At 49.6% G+C, this 21,855-nt stretch overlaps 1 long non-coding RNA gene across 2 annotated transcripts; it reads right to left on the bottom strand.

Annotated features, from left to right (window-relative positions):
- Positions 1-2,064: 2,064 nt before the first annotated feature.
- On the bottom strand, positions 2,065-3,683 carry LOC131510294 (uncharacterized). Of its 2 annotated transcripts, XR_009260982.1 has the most exons (3): positions 3,384-3,683; positions 2,839-2,968; positions 2,065-2,341 (listed from the first exon to the last, which is right to left on the bottom strand). It is a non-coding gene; the product is annotated as an uncharacterized LOC131510294 (long non-coding RNA). The 2 variants fall into 2 exon arrangements; XR_009260981.1 differs by having other exon boundaries at positions 2,065-2,968.
- Between the last annotated feature and the right edge of the window lie 18,172 nt (positions 3,684-21,855).

The following is a 21,855-nucleotide window of genomic DNA, read 5'->3' as shown; positions in this document are numbered from 1 at the left end:
TCTATCCAGGAGGTCCCAGGCTCTGGGGGTCTCCCCACTAGGCCCACGTGGCGAGAGGGTAAAGAGGATCGGCAAGGGAGAGTTCTTCACCTTCGGTACTGACCTTTGAGGCCAGATGAGCCTTTGCTATACAGGCGCTGCTGTGTGCACACGGCAGGATGTTTAAGCAGCTCCCTGACATCTGCCCGCCAGCCACTCCACTGTGACAGCCCAAATGTCTGCAGACATTGCCACATGTCCCCTGGGGGAAGGCAAAAATCACCCCTGCCCCCCACTGAGAAGTTGCGGAGCCGTAGATACCTGAGAAGCCCTCACAAAAAAGAGCCGTGCAAAAAATAGAGGCAGACCTTGTTTGAGGGATCAGATTCCATGGTTTATGAAGAAACGGTATTTCCCACGCCAAAGTTCAGCACACGTGACTTAACAGAGGCTTAAAAAACAAACAACCCTCTTCTGCGAATTTATTTCTTCACCAGTAGTACACAGGTTGTTATCACATTTGTGTAGGGTTTTGTGGGTTTTTTTTTTTTTCCCTCTCTTCTCTTTCCCCCCTTCATCCTGCCGGCCATTCCCCTCAATAAATCTCTTGCATGTCTAATCCCATCCTGGTACCCGCTTCTGGGGGCACTTAAACTGGTTCAATGGCTCAAAATAAGCGAACTGTCCACTGAAGAAATGTATGGCCCGCCGGGGGTGGGGGGTGGCCCAGATGTCTACAAGAGAGCCCCAGCCTCGGCTGCTGCCCCCCAGGGACAGGAGGCCAGTCTTTCCCTCGCTGCCTCTGGGCAATGACTGAGCAGGACAGGGGCATCGAGGCCACACTGTCCCGCTAAATAAGGGGACTCCTCTGATGAGGCAGGTAAACATAGGGAGTCCCCAGCGGCTTGGCCAAGATTTTCTCAGAAGTGCACTGCGGCCCGTGGTTCTCCCTACCCAGTCCCTCTCTCCCCGGGTCAGCCCGCACAAGCGTCCCCTCCACGCCGCCCGCCCCCCCCCCCCCCCCCCCCCCGCCGAACTGCAGAGGGCTCCCCCTGCCGGCTCCTGCTCCCTCAAACCCTTGATCCCTCACAGGTGTTCCCCCTAATAAATCTCTTGCACTTCTAATTCCATTTTGCTGTCTGCTCCTCATAGGGTCAGACAAGTAATGGATTCCCTTCACTAAACAATCTGAATTCTATAAAATATGTAGCAAAACTATATCCACAGTAATCGAGTAGTTGTAACACTTGAGAGCAGGAATGTACCAGAAAATTGGGACGTATGATCACTCCACCTAGGTTTCCTAAGAGAATGGATCGTGTTTCTAAGTGAGGATTATCTGTACTAAGAATGGCCATTTACTGCCCTCCCCCACCTCTTTATCAGAGCTTCCTCCAATAGAGGAAGGGAACCCTGGATCCGTTCAAGTCACAGAGCCATGAACACCCTAAGCTAGGCTGCTATTTCACCCCCACCCCCAGGAAACTCCCCCTCCCTGTTCTTGTCCATCCCTCTTCCTTTTCCAGTGTGATGATCCTTATCCCAACATGAAGATATGAGACTAGGATGGACAGAGGCTGGCCCTTGAAGGTCAAGGCTTTGCCTTTGTGGTGAGAAAGAGAAAAGTAGTCCCTGGCAGCTAGCTCTGATCAGCCAGGTGCTCACAGCTAGGCCTGAACAGAGCCAGTCTCTTGGATAGCCACCATCAGACAAGTCCTGACCAAACAGGACTATTCCACGCTTGTGTCCAAGCACAGACAAAATGAAGGCCACTGTGCAAACCACAAAAACCACCCAACATCCCCCGCCCCCCAGCGATGGCTGTCTGGTTACCAACCGCAGTTTTAGCTCTGCCTTTGTCTCAGCTTCTCTATGAAAATTGAGATGCTCAATCACAGGATGGATCTTGCTTCCTGAAAGCATGCAGTCCAGAATGAACCCCCGCTTCCTTGAAACTCCACCCCCCCCCCTACGGTTTTTAACACAAGTTCTGTTATAAGTCCCTTGTAACACCTTCGTACTGAGACGCCCCAGGACTCCTCGGCTATACCCGTACATCGTCGGCAACAAATCAGTAAATCCAACTTTGTTCCTGGTGGTCTTTGGTTATGGGCATGGACAGGAGGTCCACAGGTGGCCAGTCTGTTCTATGACTATGGCTCCTGGGTCTGTCTCCAAGGTGCCACAACCATCCTAGGAGAGAAAAGGAACTGTAGGCAAGACGATGACAAGAAAAGAGGTTTCATCCATACAGCAGCTGAGGTGTAGATGGATCTCCTGACTGTGGCTCCGATTCTAACGAGTTGCTCTGTGGCCTTGAACAATTCAGACAAAAGTGGAGAACTATTTATCCTTCACAGACCTGCAAAGTGAGTTTTAAACACATCAAGGATGACAACAAGCTGTGCCCAATGGCCGGCACACAAAACCCGCTTGTTCACGGCTAGGAGGAGCCGGAAGGTTGAGGGAAAGACGGAAGGTGCAGGGAACACGAGGAGGTGAACCAAGAGATGGTGAAAGGATTATCTTAGGGAGAGAGAAGAGCCAAGAACATCTGGGGAAAAAGTTGTAAATAGAACTGTAGGAGACAGAGAAAAGGGGAGACCAAGTCCATCCCGACTGGGAACCCCCTGCCCTTGGAAGTCTCCCTCAGCCAAAGGAAGGGATCTGGGGAGGCACGGAGAACCGCACCAGAGAAATGGTGGTGGGGGGGCTGGCAAGATTGGGCAAATGGGCACCAAGGGAAGGGTCAGGGAGAAGAGGAGGGGGACATCCACGCCTGGGGAATGGGGTTCAAAGTCCACCTCTGAGTGTGAGCTGAAGGAGGAGCCGCGGATGGGCACGGGGTCCCCTTATTACCTTCCTGGATATTTCAGAAGGAAGCTAGACTCCAGAGCAGGCGCCAGGTCCCAGCCTCCTGGCAGCTTGTATGGTACTCTCCCCAAGTCTCCACCTCGGGTTCGCTGTGCAAATTTAGAAGTGCACAGGCCTGTCAGGAGAAACGACAGATCAATAATGAGGGTGGCTTCCAGAGACTTCAGAGGCCAAATAAGGAGTGTAGAGGCTGCAGAGTGCAAAGGGTCCTGGGAGGGCCCAGACGAGGAAAAGAAGCGTGCCTGGAAAGGGTTCCGCGCGTCCCACCCGGCCCACCGGGCCGGGGCGGCGGGCGGTGTGCTGGCTGCCCAGGGCCTGGGGTCGGGGCCTCCAAGCCTCGCCAACCCCTGCACACTGCCACCCTCTCGAGCTGCCTGCTTTCACTGAGGGAGGGCTGTGGGGCCCCAGGTGGGGAGATAGATGCATGCTCCCCCCCCCCCAAAAAAAAACGTGGGCCCAAACCAAGAGGGGTGTCTTCTAGAGCAAACCTCTTCTGCCTTCAGCGGTGAAAACGTTCACCAGAAACTCACTCGGTAAGCCCTTGGGACAGTTTCATGGATGAACCGGCTCGTTCTCCACCTGCCTACATCCTCGCCTGGGGGTCCTAGCAGTTTCCTCACTGGCTTGCTGCCGTGGCTTCAACAGGTTTCTGCGCCCTGAGCAGTGCCCTCTACCCGGAGGCCGAGCCAGGCGGGGCCTCCTTGCAGTCTGTCCCACCCTAACCAGAGAGCGGTTTATCCACTGTATGGCGATAGGGTGGGCGTTCAGAACAAGGAACACCGACAGGCTCGACTCCGCGAGACTAACGGCGCCAACCGCCCGGTGAGATCCAGCCAAAGGCCGCTGGGCCCCGCCCCTTCCAGCCCCGCCTAGCTCCGGCCCCGCCCCCCTCGCCCGGCCCAGCTCCGGCCCCGCCCGGCCCTGCCCAGCTTCTCCCCTACACCCACGCCCTCCCTACAAGTCCCTACCGACGTCACGCCCCGCCGCGTCCGCCACGCCCCTGTCCTACACGCGCAGCCCCGCCCACCCCACCTTACCACGCCCCGCCACGCCCCAGCAAGTCACCTCCGCGTCCTCCAGCCACGCCCCACGCCCAGAGCCCCGCCCACCTCGCCCTGCCTCGCCCAGCAAGTCCTCATAGACGCCACGCCCCCACCACGTCCACCACGCCCTCAGTCCGCCTTGGCTTCGGGCCCCGCCCCTTTCTTAGGCATTGCCCACGGAGTCTCCTCCTCCAGGCCTCAAGGGTCTTTTTCACCCGCTGAACCTGTGAGGCCCAGGCGTATTTTGCACCATGGTCCGTTTTAAACATAGTTTAAAATCGTGGCTTGGAAGTGGGAGGCAGGTTGGAGAGCAGGGACAGTAGCTGGTTTGGGCATACATCTCAAGACCTGCCTCATTCTTCCTTCAGAGATGAAGCGGCAGGAAGCGTCTGGATGTCTGACCTAGGCGCTCTCGCCCCGCAGTCCCAGGATGAGAGTTCTACCTTATTACGTAGAAAGATGTGGAAGGATTAGGGCCTGAAGTAAACCAGGATCTTCGGATGGGGCTTTTTGTTTTAGCTGGCATTTGGGGGCAGCTCTTTGAGGTTTTGGGGAGGAAGCTGTCCCCTGTGCACCAGCAGTCCTGTATTGAATGGTCCTCAATGGCAAGAGCTCTTTCATTGGGATTTGCTGGAAGAATTTGACTAACCAAGGAGACAAAGATCATGATTCCCTTCCCCTGTCCTCACGTCATATTGCTTATTCAGCATCTTGGGGCATCTGTTCAGAGAACGGTCGCGAATGGTGTTTATTCTGCAGAAGCTCATCCCTAATGTAGCCATTATCTTCAAAACCTTCCTGGGGCACCTGCGTGGCTTAGTCAGTTGAGCATCGGACTTCCGCTCAGGTCATGATTTCAGTTTGTGGGGTCGAGCCCCATGTTGGGCTCTGTGTCAGCACAGAGCCTGCTTCAGATGCTCTGTCTCTCTGCCTCTCCCCGTTCACGCTCTCTCTCTCTCTCTCTCTCTCAAAAATAAACATTTAAAAAGCAAAAAAAAAAAAAAACAACAAAAAAAAAACCTTCCTGGGGCACCTGGGTGGCTCAGTGGGTTGGGCGTCTGACTCTTGGTTTCAGCTCAGGTCATGTTCTCACAGTTCATGAGTTTGAGCCCCACGTTGGGCTCTGTGCTGACAGCTCAGAGCCTGGAGCCTGCTTCAGATTCTGTGTTGCCCTCTCTCTCTTCTTTGCGCCGGCTCACACTCTGTCTTGCTCTGTCTTTCAAAAATAAATAAACGTTAAAAAAAAAACAAAAAAAAAACCACTTTCTTCCCGATTGTTTGGGTGCTTAAAGATCTGGGGAAAGAGGACCTGAAGAATGTTAATTCAGAAACTTGAGATGGGGCTAAAGCATTCTAGAAGCGTCTGCCCTCTCCACCCCCAAGCCTGGGTATGATGCGATGGGTCAAGAATACCCCAGAGGGCCACCCTCTCCCGCTGAGCCTGTTTGGTTATTTATTTTATTTTATTTTATTTTTTTCTGGGTCGCCTGAATATGGGTTTCCTCTCTCCTGCAGGTGAGAGAAAATACCAGGTTGCTATGAAAGAAACAGTTCTCTCTGCAAAGGTTTGGAATCAAGATTAAATCTTGAGGTGAGCCTATCTCGCTGCTCTGGCCTTCGGCATTGCTGGGGGCCGTGATGGAGTGCATGATTTTCCCTTACAGCATCCAAAATGTAAGTTTTTAGTTAAAGGATTATTGCTAAGAAATCATTTTAATATGCTTTACTCGGTTTATAGATCAATACAGCTTGCTTGCTAGTGTAAACAGCTCGCAACTCATCTGTTGCCTTGGGAGCAGGTGAGAAACAATGGGAAATTTCCCTCTGAATTGGGAAAACAGAATGGAAATTGGCAAAGAGCCCTCATCACACTTTCTTACTGCAGCTCCAGCCTCAGCCCCACAGTCGTCCCCTCTGGTGGTTTAGAAGTGTCTTAACAGCTCAGGAGAGCACGCCATAGCCAGACTTGTTGAATGAATGAATGAACGCTACCACCTAAGGTTTGTAATCCACCCCTCACCTCACCCCCTGCGGTCCGCCTTCCTTCTAGCACTCGCAGGGGCTTCTCCACCCACACTTAGCTTAGCACCACGTCTTTCACATCGTATGTATTTGATAGGAGTGTGCTAAAACTCTTCATGGGGACCAAAGTGGATGTGATGCCATGTTCAATGATTGCTTAACTCTTGGCAAGGGTCTGAAGACAAACAAACGTCTTGATCTGTCTGTGCAAGAAGTCTACCCTTGCAACATCTGTTGCAAATGTAAATTTTTACCTTAAAAATCGGTGGAAGAGGGGCGCCTGGGTGGCTCAGTCGGTGAAGCGGCCGACTTCGGCTCAGGTCATGATCTCGCGGTCCGTGAGTTCGAGCCCCGCGTCGGGCTCTGTGCTGACAGTTCAGAGCCTGGAGCCTGTTTCAGATTCTGTGTCTCCCTCTCTCTCTCTGACCCTCCCCCGTTCATGCTCTGTCTCTCTCTGTCTCAAAAGTAAATAAACGTGAAAATAAATAAATAAATAAATAAATAAATAAAAAATCGGTGGAAGAAAATAAACTAGATTAATTTTTTTTAATGCCGAAGACAGAGACTTTATTATCTCAAAAAGGGCTTTGAATCCATTAAAAAAATTTTTTTAACATTTATTCATTTTTGAGAGTGACAGAGACAGAGCACGAGTTGGGGTGCAGAGAGAGAGGGAGACACAGAATCAGAAGTAGGCTCCAGGCTCCGAGCTGTCAGCACAGAGCCTGACCCGGGGCTTGAACTCACGGACCGCGAGATCATGACCTGTGCTGAAGTCGAAGTCGGACGCTCAACTGACTGAGCCACCCAGGCGCCCCTAATCCATTTTATTTAAGGAAAACATAACTGAAAATACAACTTCATCCTGGGTATCCTGGACCAATTTGACATTAGACATTTTTTAAAAGGTGTAGGACATTTTATCTTCATTATTGGAACTCTCTCTGTTGCCAATGCTTCTCAAAGAGACTATCTGCAGAAATATCACTGGGTTGCCATTCAAGAGGAAGTGAGGAAGATTTTTGGAAAGACCTAACCCCTGACTGGAAGGATCACCTCTGAAGAACACATTTCCCAATTGTCCTTTCTTAGCTGAGCCTCAGTTTCCACATCTGTAAAATGAATGGGCTGGTCACTAGATAATTGTTAACATTCTTTCTAATTAGAATTTTCACAATTATTTAGTGTTTGCGGGTTTTTTTTTTTTTTTTTTTTTTTTTTTTTTTTTTGCTGGCCGAAATGAAGGGCAATTGGTCAATTGGTCAACTAATACCAAATGATGAATCTTAGTTTTTTTTGTTCTTAAATGTGATTCCGTAAGAAAAGACTTCTGCTTTCACTAGGTCTCCCAAAGTATTTGTGTTTATTGGTAAGTGTTTGCATTTCAAATAGAAACTCTGAAAATAGCAGGAGAGTGAAGTCTGCCCTCTGTAAACCAGGCATCGCTTGGAGTGAGTCACAGACTATCTTAAAAATACTGGAAATTTTTTTTTTTTAATTAAAAAAATTTTTTTAATGTTTATTTTTGAGAGAGATAGAGTGCGAGTGGGGAAGGGGCAGAGAGAAAGTGAAACACAGAATCCTAAGCAGGCTCCCTCCGGGCTCCGAGCTGTCAGCACAGAGCCCGATGTGGGGCTCGAACTCACAAACTGTGAGATTATGACCTGAGCTGAAGTCGGACGCTTAACCGACTGAGCCACCCAGGCACCCCAAAGATACTGTAAATCTCAATTAGTGCTTTTTTCTTCTTAAATCAATTTTATTGAGGTGTTATTTACCTACACTAAAATGCACACATTTAAAGTGTACCGCTGATCACTTTCGACAAATATTTGCCTCCAGACAAACCACCATCCCCATCACCCCCCAAAGTTCCCTCATTTCCTTTTGTAGCGGGTCGTCTTCAGACTGGATCTTCAGTGCAGATACATACATCTTCCCTTTGCATCCCATTTTTTGACTTTCCTCGGGACACAGAGGTGAACAAAGGCCCAGTCTCTGTGCTCAGGGGCCTTATACCCTAGCGCTGTAGAGTGAGCAATTCTGTAGCTAGCCTGAGCCCCAGTTTAACTACGTCAGCCTCTGTTACTGGATAAAGAGATAAGATTCTGTTTAGACCTTTGGAGGATGCCCCACATGGGGGCTCCACCGCTCTCGCCCCCACCGCCTTGAAACAAATAGCTTTTTCTCACAGGACGAGGATATTCTTAAAGTATCTCCTGCAGCTGAATACCAGTGGAGTCTTCCCTTCTATTCTTTTTTCTTTTTGCAACAGCTGGGGTAGCCAACCCCAAGGGCTCCTAGTGGATAACGGCAGGGAGCAGAATTGCTGGGCTTTTCAGATGGGTTTTGTTCTTCTCTTGAAGCTGGTAGCTTGTTTTAGAAAAACAGCCCCTAAGAATTATTTATTTTTCTGGAGAATCATGATGCATAGTAAACATTTACTCAGTGGGATAAATAATGTAGAACAAGAAGGCAAAGTTAGATACAAGACTGGTTAATGTCCTACAGGGCAATGAAACCATAACCTTTAAGGTTATCTGTTCTACTGGACAGAGTTCATTTGCATTGTCTACCTGACAAAAATCATTTGCAACTTATCAGTTTTCTACAAATAAACATATACTCTTAGCAGGGTCTAGGTCCCAATCAATAGTGAGTCAACCCACAATTTCATTTCCCTAGAGCACTGAATGATCCTTAGGTGAACTTAGACAATGCTCCGGGAGACTCGGAAAGGACATTCAGTCCATCATTTTGTGTAAGTTTCGAGTTTTGGATTGTCTCTCTTCACATGATGGCCCACACCCCTGCAAAATAATAACCAAGCGTCATTAGATCAAAGGGACAAGTGCCTCTTCCATGGCCTGTGGAGCTGCTGCGGCTCGAGCTACTGATGAGGGAGCATCAGGCAAGCTGACACCTCCCCCTTCTCCCCCTCCCCTGCAACCTGCACCCCCCCCCCCCTGCCCAGGGGAATATGTGGATAGGTCTGGCATTCCTCAGGCACTCCTGGCTGCCCAAGAACAAAGGAAAGGGAAAAACAAACGGTTAACTGATAGAGATCACTGTCCCATCAGTTTACAAGTGTTCTAGTAAATTGTGAGAAAAAGGCAATCTTATCAATAGCCTAATCTCCAGAAACCTATAGACTCAGTTTCCTGAAGACCCAACATCACCCTCCCCACTATAGTGATGTGGGGAACAAAGGCAAAAAGGAAACGGTAGGTAAACTTAAATTTCCTGATAACCAGCAGCCCATTGACAAATACTTGAAGCAAATATAGAGTATAACATTCTTCCAGGAACTCCCTCCTGTCTTAACTTGAATACCTTACTAAGCGAAACAACCTTAGCTTGACAATAGCTAGGCCTCCAGTATCTTATGAGCCTTCCTTAGCATATGGAAGTCCTTCTGGAGGCCTCCCTTTTGCCTTTAACTTTCCCCACCTCCTTAGTATATAACTAGTCACTCTACAACCCCAGTGCCGCACTTTCTGCCCAGGGGTCTTGTCCCCTTGCTTTAACAATATCACCTTTTTGCATCAAAGACATCTCAAGAATTCTTTCTTGGCCATCAGCTCCAGATCCCTACTTCTCCAAACCTCATCACTACCATATCAGATGTCTTTCTCCCCAGATTCTTCCTCTGTCCTCTGGGGGAAATGGCGATGTCTCAGTACAATCTGATGAATGAGTTATTTCTTGCAGCTTCCTGGGTGGTGTCTTCCTGGAATGGGAAAGACCATTGCTCAAGAATGTTTGGCTTTCCTGGAAATTGGGACTGTGAGTAAAAAGATTGATTCATTCTTCCTTGGCAACTTTAAATTGAGCTTTTTGGCCCATTTGTGACTTTACTTATACAAAGACATCTAAGCAAAAGAAATAGGCCTGATTCGGAGTCATAGTAATCCCTATGTTGGAGAAGGCCTTTGGAGAATGCCTGCCCTGAAGCTCTGTAGGGTCCGTGCCATTGGGACAACCAAAATGCTGACTGAGTAAAGAGATCAGCAGCCACTAGACAGTTTTATAAATATATATATATATATATATATATATATATATTTTTTAAATTAAAGTATGGTTGACGTGCAATATTATATGAGTTTTGGATGCACAATGTAGCAATTCGACAATTACATACATTATGAAATACCGTGACAAGTGCAGTCACCATACAAAGTTATTACAGTATTATCGACTGTATTCCCTATGCTGTATTTCTCATCCCTGTGACTTATCTATTGTACAACTGGGAGTTTGTACTTTTTGATCCCATTCCCCTGTTTTGCCCATCCTCCCACCGCCCTCCCGACCCTCTGGCAACACCACCAGTTTGTTCTATTTATGAATGTGTTTCTGGGTTTTGTTGTTGTTCTGATTTGGTTTTTAGATTCCACCTCTAAGTGAAATCCTATGATATCTGTCTTTCTCTGTCTGACTTATTTCACTTAGCATAGTACCCTCTAGGCCCATCCATGTCGTTGTGAATATCAATTGCATTTTGGAGTGCCACATGGTGTCTGGGTAGCCCTCCCTTGCGCCTCCCCTAGTCCGCAAAAAAGGAGGCTGGAGTCCATCCACAGGTCTGTGCCTCTCCTGCTGGTGGCCTTAGACAAAACCCACACATTCTTTGTATTTCTTCATTTAAATTAAAACAAAAGAAGAAAGAAAGAAGAAAGAAGAAAGAAAGAAAGAAAGAAAGAAAGAAAGAAAGAAAGAAAGAAAAGAGGAAGAAGACAATTAGCCTGCAGGACTCACGGGGTGGTTATAAGAACGAATTCGAATTCCGAGTTTATTGAGTTGTTAAGATACACAGTGCCCAGTGGGATAAACCTGTAATAAGGCTTGTGAGGGCGTTTTGTAAACCAAAAGAGAAGGTGTAATTAGTTGCGATCAAAGACCCATGACAGCCTGCAGGCTGGGTCTCCTGGGTGGCTGCAGGGACCAGAGTGGGGGGTGGTGACGGTGGGAAAAGAGATTTAACTCAGGAACGTCTGACGATCCTGCTGGTGTTCAGCCTGCAAACAAGTTCAGACAACACAGCGGGTGGCCAGCAGCCAAGCGACTGGTGTCTTGCGAAAAGAAAGGGATCCAGAATGGAATTGGTGGCTACTCAGCTCCTGAGCCCGAGCGAGCCCACGTGGGGTCCAAAGGACACACTTGAGTCCCAAGTCTGAGGCAGAGCAGGAGGCTTTTCCATTCACTCCCGCAGCCTCGCCGACCTGGATCTTGGGTAAAAATATATTCTCTCCTAAAATGACAGAACAGCCACAAAACAAGGTTCTTTTTCTTTTTTCTTAGGTTTATTTATTTATTTTGAGAGCGACAGGGACAGTGCAAGTGGAGGAGGGGCAGAGAGAGAGAGGGAGAGAGAATCCCAAGCAGGCTCTGCGCTGTCAGCGAGGGGCCTGATACGGAGCTTGAACTCACGAACCACGAGATCATGACCCCAGACGACACCAAGGGTCGGACGCTTAACCGGCTGAGCCACCCAGGCGCCCCCAAAATGAGCTTCTGAGTAGCCTTTCTCGTATGGCAGGCTGCTTTCCCTGAACTCTGAGGAGCGGCCTGGCCCCCTCACAGCCCGAGTCCCAAGGTTAAGGTCTGAGCGGATTTTAGTCATTGGAGCCTGGGCCTCTGAGAGGTCAGATCTCAACGTCCTGGGTGACACGAGGAACCCGCGAAGGGATCTGAAGTCACTTCACTAGCTGGTGCCGGGACTCTTCTTTCCAGGTGGGAGCCCAACACCCCCTCCCCCAGGGCTGGTTGCCAGCCTTCTGGAGACATCTTGGCTTGGGAGAATCAACAGTTGAGGAGCGTGCGGGGCGATGGGGTTCCGAGTCACCAGAGGTGTGTAGAAGAAGCTTCTGGCAGGGTGTGAGCGACATTTCTGCCGCCACACCTTCCAGTCTTTTCCAGCCATTAGCCTCTCGGGGAGTAACCTCGGATCTCTGACTAGAGGGTGGGGGTGAAATCTGGCCAAACCGGTCGCAGCACCTGGGGGTGGGGAGGGGAGAAGAGAGGCTCAAAATCTGAAAAACTGGACTTAATGGAAGCTGGCAAGACTGCCGTACTTTTCTGAGACATTTAACAACTGCAGAATCTTGCGTTTTAACACAGAAGTTTTCATCTTCATTTTATTGTATTAAAAATATTTTTTCAAAATCTTTATTTATTTTTGAGGGAGAGAGAGAGACAGAGCGTGACCGGGGAGGGGCAGAGAGAGAGGGAGACACAGAATCCGAAGCAGGCTCCAGGCTCCGAGCTGTCAGCACAGAGCCCGATGCGGGGCTCGAACCCACGAGCTGTGAGATCATCACATGAGCCAAAGTCAGACGCTTAACTGACTGAGCCACCCAGGTGCCCAATTTTATTGTATATTTAAAAAAAAATTTTATTTTTTAAACATTTTATTATTTTAGAGAGGAGAGAGAGAGGGGAGGGACAGAGAGAGGGGGAGAGAGAGAATCTCAAGCAGGCTCCATATTCATCGCAGAGCCCTAGGTGGGGCTTGAACCCATGAACCATGAGATCATGACCTGAGCCAAATTCAAGAGCCGGACGCTCAACCGACTGAGTCACCCAGGTGCCCCTTATTACGTTTTAAAATATGAGGTGCATTCTCCAGGTTCAGATTCAAAAGTTACGGAAGGGTATATGGTGACAAGATTCCCAACCTCACAGTTTCCTTCCATGAAGGCAAGCGCTTCACGGTTTCTGTTTAACAAGATTTTTTAAAAATTGCTTTTAAAACTTCTCAGATGCTTAGAGGCTATTTCAAGGCACTGGCTGAACTCTACACGGGAGAAGAAGCGGGGTGGTTTCTGACCATGGCAGGGGTTCAGAGTTGCAAAATAATCATGGCCCAAAGACCCAGGAAGAAACTTTGACCTTCCCCCTAACTGTCTGAAGGGATGTAGATGAAGAACCTGCCTGAAAGAGATTTTGCTACATTAGATAACTACCTGATCATATGAACCAGAGCGCACACAGCAAGGGATTTGGCAAGTCTGTCTGTTAAAATTCCTCCCTCCATCCCATTGTTTCTGAGGGCCCCGGCAAACACGTGTTTACCAAACCTTTACTTTTTCTTCACCTTCCCGTGAATTGCTTTCCTTCCCTTTGAAGTCCCAGACCCTCTCCCCCCTCTTTCTAGTTCAGGATGACATATGTACCTCATTTTGCCCGACTGTCTTTGGAATCTCATGCGTGTGTAGATTCCCCATGTGTACAAGTTTAAATGGGATTTTCCCCTGTTCATCTATCTCGTGTCAATTTAATTCCTAGACCAGCTAGAAGAATCTTGAAGGACAGAGAACAATTTGTCCTCCCCAGCACCATCTTAATATTTATATATTTATTTATTTATTTACTTTAACGTTTATTCATTTTTTTTTTTTTTAATTTTTTTTTTTTTCAACGTTTATTTATTTTTGGGACAGAGAGAGACAGAGCATGAACGGGGGAGGGACAGAGAGAGAGGGAGACACAGAATTGGAAACAGGCTCCAGGCTCCGAGCCATCGGCCCAGAGCCTGACGCGGGGCTCGAACTCACGGACCGCGAGATCGTGACCTGGCTGAAGTCGGACGCCCAACCGACTGCGCCACCCAGGCGCCCCAACGTTTATTCATTTTTGAGAGACAGAGAGAGACGGCGCGCGAGTTGGGGAGGGGCAGGGAGAGGGAGAGACACAGGATCCGAAGTAGGTTCCAGGCTCTGAGCTGTCAGCACGGCGCCTAATGTGGGGCTCAAACTCACACAGGCGGAGAGACCGTGACCTAAGCTGAGATCTTAACCGACTGAGCCACCCAGGCGCCCCGCCCCAGCACCATCTTTAAAGGAATGGTGGTGTTTGTCCATCCCCTTGCCAGTGAGGAAAGTTGTCCTTTGGCAAGTGAGATGGGGCAGGGAGAAAAGACCGGACAGTTGTTATGGTTACTATAAGCCGCAGTGCTGGGAATGCCGCCTGCCCCCCGCACCCCCCACCCCGCCCTGTCTCTCCATTGGTGTCCACTGCTCACCAGGCAGACCCAAACACACAGGACTGCCTCAGACACGGGCCGCCAAATCTCAGCTCACCGCTACAGTGTTTACAAGATGAGATCCTGAACTTCCCTCTTCCCTGGCGGCTGAGCTCCCACGGCTCACGCCGTGACGCTCCTTCCAGGAACGGCTCTTTCTAGGGCTGCGCAAAAGCTGTGCGATCACGTGCCAGCTTGCTGGAGCTGACAGCTAAGTGGGTTTGGAGAAGATGAGAACAGCATCTTCAAATGTGACGCAGCTAGCTGGAGAAGGTCAACTCACAGCAAAAGGCAACCAGCTTGCCGAAGACGAGTCCGAGCCAGAATGAGCCGACTACCGGCTACCGGCGATGGTTTTCCTTTCGGACGCGGATTTCGTGAAGATTGGCCACTAAAATTCAGACGTTGTCGTATACGTCCCCTCTCCCCACCCTCGCAATCGCCTTGTTAGGTAGGCGTTAGGATTCGTATTTTGTAGTCGAGGATATTTTGGCTCAGCAAAGCGAAGGCGCTTGCTTGGATGAAACAGCTGGACTTCACAGCCGCCTCTCAGCAATTCTGAGGTCTTTGATAGTCTGGGGACAAACGTTCCCTCAAAACAAGACAGGCTGGGGGGCGCCTGGGTGGCTCAGTCGGTTAAGCGGCCGACTTCGGCTCAGGTCACGATCTCGCAGTCCGCGAGTTCGAGCCCCGCGTCGGGCTCTGTGCTGACGGCTCAGAGCCCGGAGCCTGTTTCAGATTCTGTGTCTCCCTCTCTCTCTGACCCTCCCCCGTTCATGCTCTGTCTCTCTCTGTCTCAAAAATAAATAAACGTTAAAAAAAAAATTAAAAACAAAAAACAAAAAAAACAAGACAGGCTGGGTTTGACATACATACCCGTGAACACAAATTGATAGACCTGCACCATTTCCTTGACACATGGAGGGCGAGTGGCCTATGGCGTCCTCTGTGGGTCACTCTTCAGCGAGCGGTCACAATAGCAGTGACTCCCTCAAAGGCGAGCCCACTCCCCAACTGGTGCTCCAAGCAAACAGGTGATGGTGACACAGGCGGGCCAGAAAGTGAGCCCCCGTCTCGTCACCTGTGAGTCCCCTTTCTGAAGAAAGTCTCGGTCGGTTGGCCCAAGCCCAGGAAGCCTGTTGAGAACGTGGCAACTCCAGTCCCGGAGATCCTGACTAGTGCGGTCACAGCTGGGGCCAGAAATTTGCATTTGATCTACGGACTCCAGGCAATTTGGACACGGGTTCGAGAAATCACACTGAGACACTCCTGGGCCCTGGAAAGGGAAATCAGCTGGGGTGGAGCAGAAAACATCTAGAAGCTTTTCCACTGAGGCCACAAGGGCAAATATCATACCCAAGCAAGTCTTGAGTGTGAACAGACTCAGGCCCTACTTGGAACTGGGGAAAATAAAGACAACTATTATATAATGAAAGCTCCTAAGTGGATGGACAGCTCCAATTAGCTTGTTCTTGGTCTGGATCTGCCCACTTGGGCCTCTTTGGTGCCCAGTGCTCTATGTCACATGCAGAGACTTTCAGTGGCAGATTGCACTTTGAGGTTAGTTAATGTCCATTATGGAAACAAAACGAAACAGAACAAAACATCATCATGTTACAGCTAGGCTCAAGATCTTTCTACGGCGTTATAATGGGCTGTGTTTGTATTACGGGACGGCACTCATTTGAAGCCTGCCGAAAACAGGCTCATTTTCATTTTTGAAAAAAATTTGAATGCCAAACGACCCAATAGTTTTTTAAAGCCCTGCTCTTGTGACAGAACCTATTTAAGTTTATTTTATTTATTTTGAGAGAGAGAGAGAAGGGGGTAGGGGCAGAGAGAGAAGAGAGAGAGAATCCCAAGCAGGCTCCATGCTGTCAGCACAGAGCCTGATGTGGGGCTTGAACTCACAAACCGTGAGATCATGACCTGAGCTGAAATCAAGAGTCAGACGCTTAGCCGACTGAGCCACCCAGGTGCTCTGCCACATTGTTATAAATGGAGACGTTTCTCTACTCCATAAGGGCAGGATCGACCTATTTAAAACACATGGTGACTTTTAGCATGGTCTCTAATAAGCTAGGGATAGGGATAGGATAAGGCGGAATCTCCTTAGAGGTTCTTAAATTGATAAGGCAGGAAATAATTTTTTTTTTTTAATGTTTATTCACTTCTGAAAGACAGAGAGAGACAGAGCACAAGCAGGGGTGGGGCAGAGAGAATGGCGGGTGGGGGACACAGAATCCGAAGCAGGCTCCAGGCTCCGCGCTGTCAGCACAGAGCCTGACGTGGGGCTCGAACTCACGAACCGCGAGATCATGACCTGAGCCGAATGCTCAACCAACTGAGCCACCCTGGCGCCCCAATAAGGCAGGAAATAAAAGAACACCTAGATGCATAAATGTCTGAGGGAAGAGCATCTAGCCAATCTGGCCATCTAATCGGATATGCCCGCTACTTTATGCTGAAACAAACACTGAACACTTTTGAGATTTACAATCATATTCAAATGCAAACAATTACACAAAAAACCAGAAACGAAGCGAAAATGCCAAGGTGCCTAATCAGTATTCATGTTCTTATTTCCCCCCCGCAACAGAGTTTTACATTGCTAGAGTCACCGAAGTGCCTAGCTAACTTTCCAGTCACCGAAGTGCCTAGCTAACTTTCCAGTCATCCTTGAAGATAGAGGTGGGAATGCAATAAAAAGTTAAGCGGAGTTCCCAGGAAAGGTGTTTACTCCCCACCTCTCTTCTTCCTGCCTGGAATGTGTATGTGGCTTCTGGACCTCCAGCAGCCATAGTGAGACCATGAGGTAAACTTGACGGTAGAAGCCACAGCCAGGATGGTGAAGGAGAAAGATAGGAACCTAGGTCCCACCTCTGAATGTCACATATGTGAGAAAATAGGCCTCTGTCTTGCTTAAGTTATTATTGTTTTTTGTTACATGAACTCGAACCTACCTATGTGCTAGGTACAGTTCCAGGTACTAGGGATGGGGTTGAGTAAAACATTTCCTGCCTCGTGAAGCTTGTAATTTAGTTGGAAGAGCAACAATAGGCAAGATAAAGAAAAAAAGAAAACAACATATGGGGCGCCTGGTGGCTCAGTGGGTTAAGCTTCCAACTTTGGCTCAGGTCATGATCTCAGGGTTCGTGAGTTCAAGCCCCGCGTCGGGCTCTGTGCTGACAGCCCGGAGCCTGGAGCCTGCTTCGGATTCTGTGTCTCCCTCTCTCTCTGTTCCTCCCCGATGCATGCTCTGTCTCTGTCTTTCAAAAATGAATAAATGTTAAAAAAAATTTTTTTTTAAAGAAATAAAACATATACTTTTATAATTGCTAAGAAGTAAAAATAAAGAAAGGGAGCAGATATGAAGGGTGGAAGCTGGGGGGAAAGCTTGACATTCTAGTGTGGCCAGGGAAGCCACATGGGATTTTGCCAAGGAACTGAGGTGACATTTATACAAAGACCTAAGGAAGTAAGGGTGAGAACAGAGGGATTTCTGGTAGAAGAACATTCTAGTTGGAGAGAACAGCAAACACAAAGGCTGTGAGGCCAGAATGTTCGAGAATGAACAAGGGTTTTGCGTGAGTGGAGCTGGATGATTGAGGGATCAGGTATTAGGAGCTGACGTTCAAAGAAGTGATAGGGCCATGGGGCACCTGGGTGGCTCAGTTGGTTAAGTGTCCACCTTCGGCTCAGGTCATGAGCTTGTGGTTCGTGAGTTCGAGCCCCACGTCAGGCTCTGTGCTGATAGCTCAGAGCCTGGAGCCTGCTTTGGATTCTGTGTCTCCTTCTCCCTCTGCGCCTCACCCGCTCACACTCGGTCTCTCTCTCTCTCTCAAAAATAAACATTAAAAAAAAAAAAAAAGAAGTGATGGGGGCAGGGTCCAGCAGGGCCTCATGGGCCATTGGAAGGATTTCGGCTTCTACTCTGAATGAGATGGAGCGATGGGGAAGGTTCTGAGCAAGGGAGTCATGAGATCTGCCTTATATATGAGCAGAATCACTGTGGTCTTGAGATGAGGGAGCAGAGGGCAAAGGCACAGAGACTGATGAGGAGGTGACAGCATTGTCGAGGTGAGGGATTTAGTGAAAGCAGTGGAGGTAGGAAGATAGGGGATCGTGGATACAAGGAAGAGCCATTAAGATGACTGGTGGCCCCGGGGGGGCCTGGATGGTCCAGTCAGTAGAGCATATGACTCTTGACCTCAAGGTCACGAGTTCGAGCCCCACGTTGGGAGTAAAGCGTACTGGAAACAAAACAAAACAAAACAGGATTGTTGGTGGACCAAACATGCACGTAAGAGAGAGAGTCAAGGAGGACTCCAAAGGTTTTGGACTGAGCAACCAGAGGGTTGGGATCGCCATCAACAGAGTTAGAGCAAACTGTTTCCTCTACTCTTACCCTCAATGGGAGGAGCAGATTTGGAGGGGGAATAGCAGGAGGTCAGCTTGGGATGTTTTGAATTTGAGATGCCCATCAGATGCCAGGTGGAGATGCTGACACACAGCTCGGAGTTCAGGGGAGAGATCCGGCTCGGGAGCCATCGGGATGTAGACGGTTTTCAACGTCACGTGACTGGGGGACGTCACCAAGTGAGTGAGGGTGGAGGAGAAAAAAGGATCCGAATCCTGAACCACAGGCCCCTCTGATGTTTAGAGATTTGGAGGCAAGCTGGCACCAGTGAAGAAGGTTGACAAGAAACCAGAGGGGAAGGAGGAAAACCAGGAAGCCTGGGGCCATCACAGCCAAGAGAAAAAAATATTTCGCGGGGAAAGAGTGAGAGGTGGTATTCACTGCTTGTCAAGCTGGCCACATAGACCCCTCGGAAGAGTCCTTGGTACACAGGACTCTTCCTCCTGTGCGAGGAAGGTGGTACTTTACATATCACACACGCACGCACACACACGCAGGCACACACTGTTAGTGCCTCATAGCAGAATTTTCTGTGATGTGCAGTCCCATACTCAGCACTTAACCACAGGTGGCTACTTAGCACTTGAACATGTGTCTAGTGCAATTGAGAAGCTACATTATGGGAGGGGCTGACACACGGCAGTCTCGTGAAATTCAGTTCCAACACAATAAGATGCCAAAGTGTACCTTATCCAGGCAAACACCCTTAGTTGAACATTCAAGCCAAGTGTGAGCCCCAGGCCCGTTTTCCTAGTCCTCCCACCCTGGGACCTTGGTATCCCCTCCATACACAGCCACGTACACTTAATTTGAAAAAGAAAGCCGCAATATATTTTGATGTACTAATTAGCGCCCAACCTGCTTAAACTTTAACTACATTAGAATTAATTTAATCTTAAAATTTAAACAGCCACATGTGGCTCCTTCCTGTATTGGACAGAATGGTTCTGTGGTCTATCCCGTGACCTATTATAAATTTCTCTTCAGATTATCAGCCTAATAATTACGTGTTTTAACCGGTTAATAAGTGAGTGGTATAGAAAGGCCCTTCGGTAGCGTTTCAAAAGTCAGGTGCACGGGAGGGCAAAAAACCTGAAGAAAGAGGGATAGAATTGAAAACGCTTGAGGACTCGAATCTTGCTTCTGTCCCTTGGCTGCGGGGCCCTGACGAGTTCCTGGACGTCTCCAAGCCAGCCTCATCCTCTGAGATGAGCCCTGACCTCCAGGCAGAGGTGGTCACGTCATTGGTGGGGTCCCGTCCAGAAGAAAAACGTGAGGCCTCTCGTGCAACAGTTATTTCAACCTGGCGGGCCGCCTGGGTGGCTCAGTTGTTAAGCATTCTGATTTCGGCCCAGGTCACGATCTCATGGTTTATGAGTTCGAGTCCCACATCCGGTGAGCACAAGTCCCGCTTTGGGTAAAACACGAGCCCTGCTCCGGGTGAGCTCGAGCCCTGAGTGGGGTGAACACGAGCCCCGCTTCTGGTCAAACAGGAGCTCTGCTTCGGATGAGCCCTGCTCTTCTCTCTCTCCCTCTCTCCCCACCTGCTTTCTGCCTCTGGCTAAGTTGCATCTCCCCCCCTCCCCCAAAAAAAGAATTTCGAACTGGCCACAGTGCTACGCGTAGGTCCTGTTGAACACGTGGCTTGTGTGGCTGCAAGGGGGCCCACACGTGAAGCTGCCTCTAGGGTCTGAGAGGGGCTGCTGGGTGGTCTAAGTGGTGAAAAGAGTGGGCTCAGGGGGTTTGTTGCAGCTGCTGCACTGGCCTGGGGCTGAAGGCTGGGGTGGGAGATCTTTCCTGGCATCTGTTCTGGGTCTTTCCTCTTTCCACATCCTTAGACTGCTTTGCAGCAAATCTTTTTCTAGGCCTATTTGTCGTCTGGGTCTGAAACGACCACAGTCTAGCTTCGGGCAATTACCTTCAGCAAAGACTGGCCAAGAGGCCGTTACAGCTCAGCTCTGTGAGTCACGGCTCAGCAGAGGAAAGGAGGGGATGGGCGGGGGTGGGAGTTAGATTGAGTTCCATGTCTCCCTGTTTCCTCATAAGCACCTTTCGGGAACTGTTTGCTTACCTCCGGAGGAGAGCCTGGGCTGAGGTCACATCAGTGCCTGGAGGTGGCACTTTCTGGCAGCACAGGTGTGAAGCGTGACTCCCCCCCTCCCCTCAGGAGCAGGAATCCTCAGGAGCAGGGGTGAGTGTGGGGAGCTGGACTTGGCAGGGCCTGGAGGGCTGCAGGCCCTTGGCTCTGTGGCTGACACCAGATTCCCAGGCATCCCCGACAAGGGGGAGGGGCCGCTAGCACAAAGTCCAGAGAGGGCCTGTGGCGGCTATGGCGTCCCTGAGGCTTCCTTCCCCCGAAGTTCACGGCCTCCTGTAGGAAGGGGAAAAAGATGGGGGAGAAAAGGATCCCATGGGAGTCCTGGGCCACCTCTGGCAGCCCCTCACCTGATCCCGGATCCCAGAACTGGGCCCTCCTGGGCTGAACTGAGCAGGGGAACAAGGTGGAAAGGCTGTTATACATTTGTTGCTCTGCCTCTTCGGGGTTTGTGTCCCTGGGCAAGTGACTCCATCTTTCCGGGCCTCCTTTCCTCACCAGTAAACGGGATGAAGCACTGCTGTTGGGAGTCGGCAGTGGCTGCCGCGAGGGAAGGCTTGAAAGCTTCTAGCACGGTCTTTGCCTGGCATCTAATCCCCACCCTCCATCTGGTAGCCTCAAGTAGGATACCTGCCTGATGTCACTGCGGAAGCACAATATGTCTCTGTTGTGACAGTTAACGTCCCAGATGTTGTTTCTGGGCACCTGCTGTGTTGGGCAGTATGAGGAAGCCGAACCAAGTACAAAATACAGACTCCTCCCTCCAAGAAAAATACAATCGTACTGGGCAAAACACAAGTAAGCATAACCTTTTTTTTTTCTTCCATTTTTTTTTTTTTTTTAAATTTTTTTTCCAACGTTTTTTATTTATTTTTGGGACAGAGAGAGACAGAGCATGAACGGGGGAGGGGCAGAGAGAGAGGGAGACACAGAATCGGAAACAGGCTCCAGGCTCCGAGCCATCGGCCCAGAGCCTGATGCGGGGCTCGAACTCACGGACCGCGAGATCGTGACCTGGCTGAAGTCGGACGCTTAACCGACTGCGCCACCCAGGCGCCCCTTTTCTTCCATTTTTTAAAATGTTTTTATTTATTTTTGAGAGACAGAGAGAGAGAGAGAGAGAGCACGTGAGCGTGAGCAGGAGAGGGGCAGAGAGAGAGGGGGACACAGAATCCGAAGCCGGCTCCGGGTTCCGAGCTGTCACCCCAGAGCCCGACGCGGGGCTCGAACTCACGAAGCGCGAGATCATGACCTGAGCCGCAGTCGGATGCTCCACCGACTGAGCCACCCAGGTGCCCCCAAACTTCCTTTTTTGAAGTGTACATTTGATTTTTTTTTTTTTAATTTATTTCGAGAGACAGCAGGGAGGAGCAGAGAGAGAGAGAGAGAGACAGAA

This window comes from Neofelis nebulosa, chromosome 4 (genome assembly GCF_028018385.1).
Source record: "Neofelis nebulosa isolate mNeoNeb1 chromosome 4, mNeoNeb1.pri, whole genome shotgun sequence".
Classification (NCBI taxonomy): Eukaryota; Metazoa; Chordata; class Mammalia; order Carnivora; family Felidae; genus Neofelis; species Neofelis nebulosa.
The sequence above is the reverse complement of the archived record's forward strand: the minus strand, read 5'-3'. Positions and strand labels throughout refer to the sequence as shown.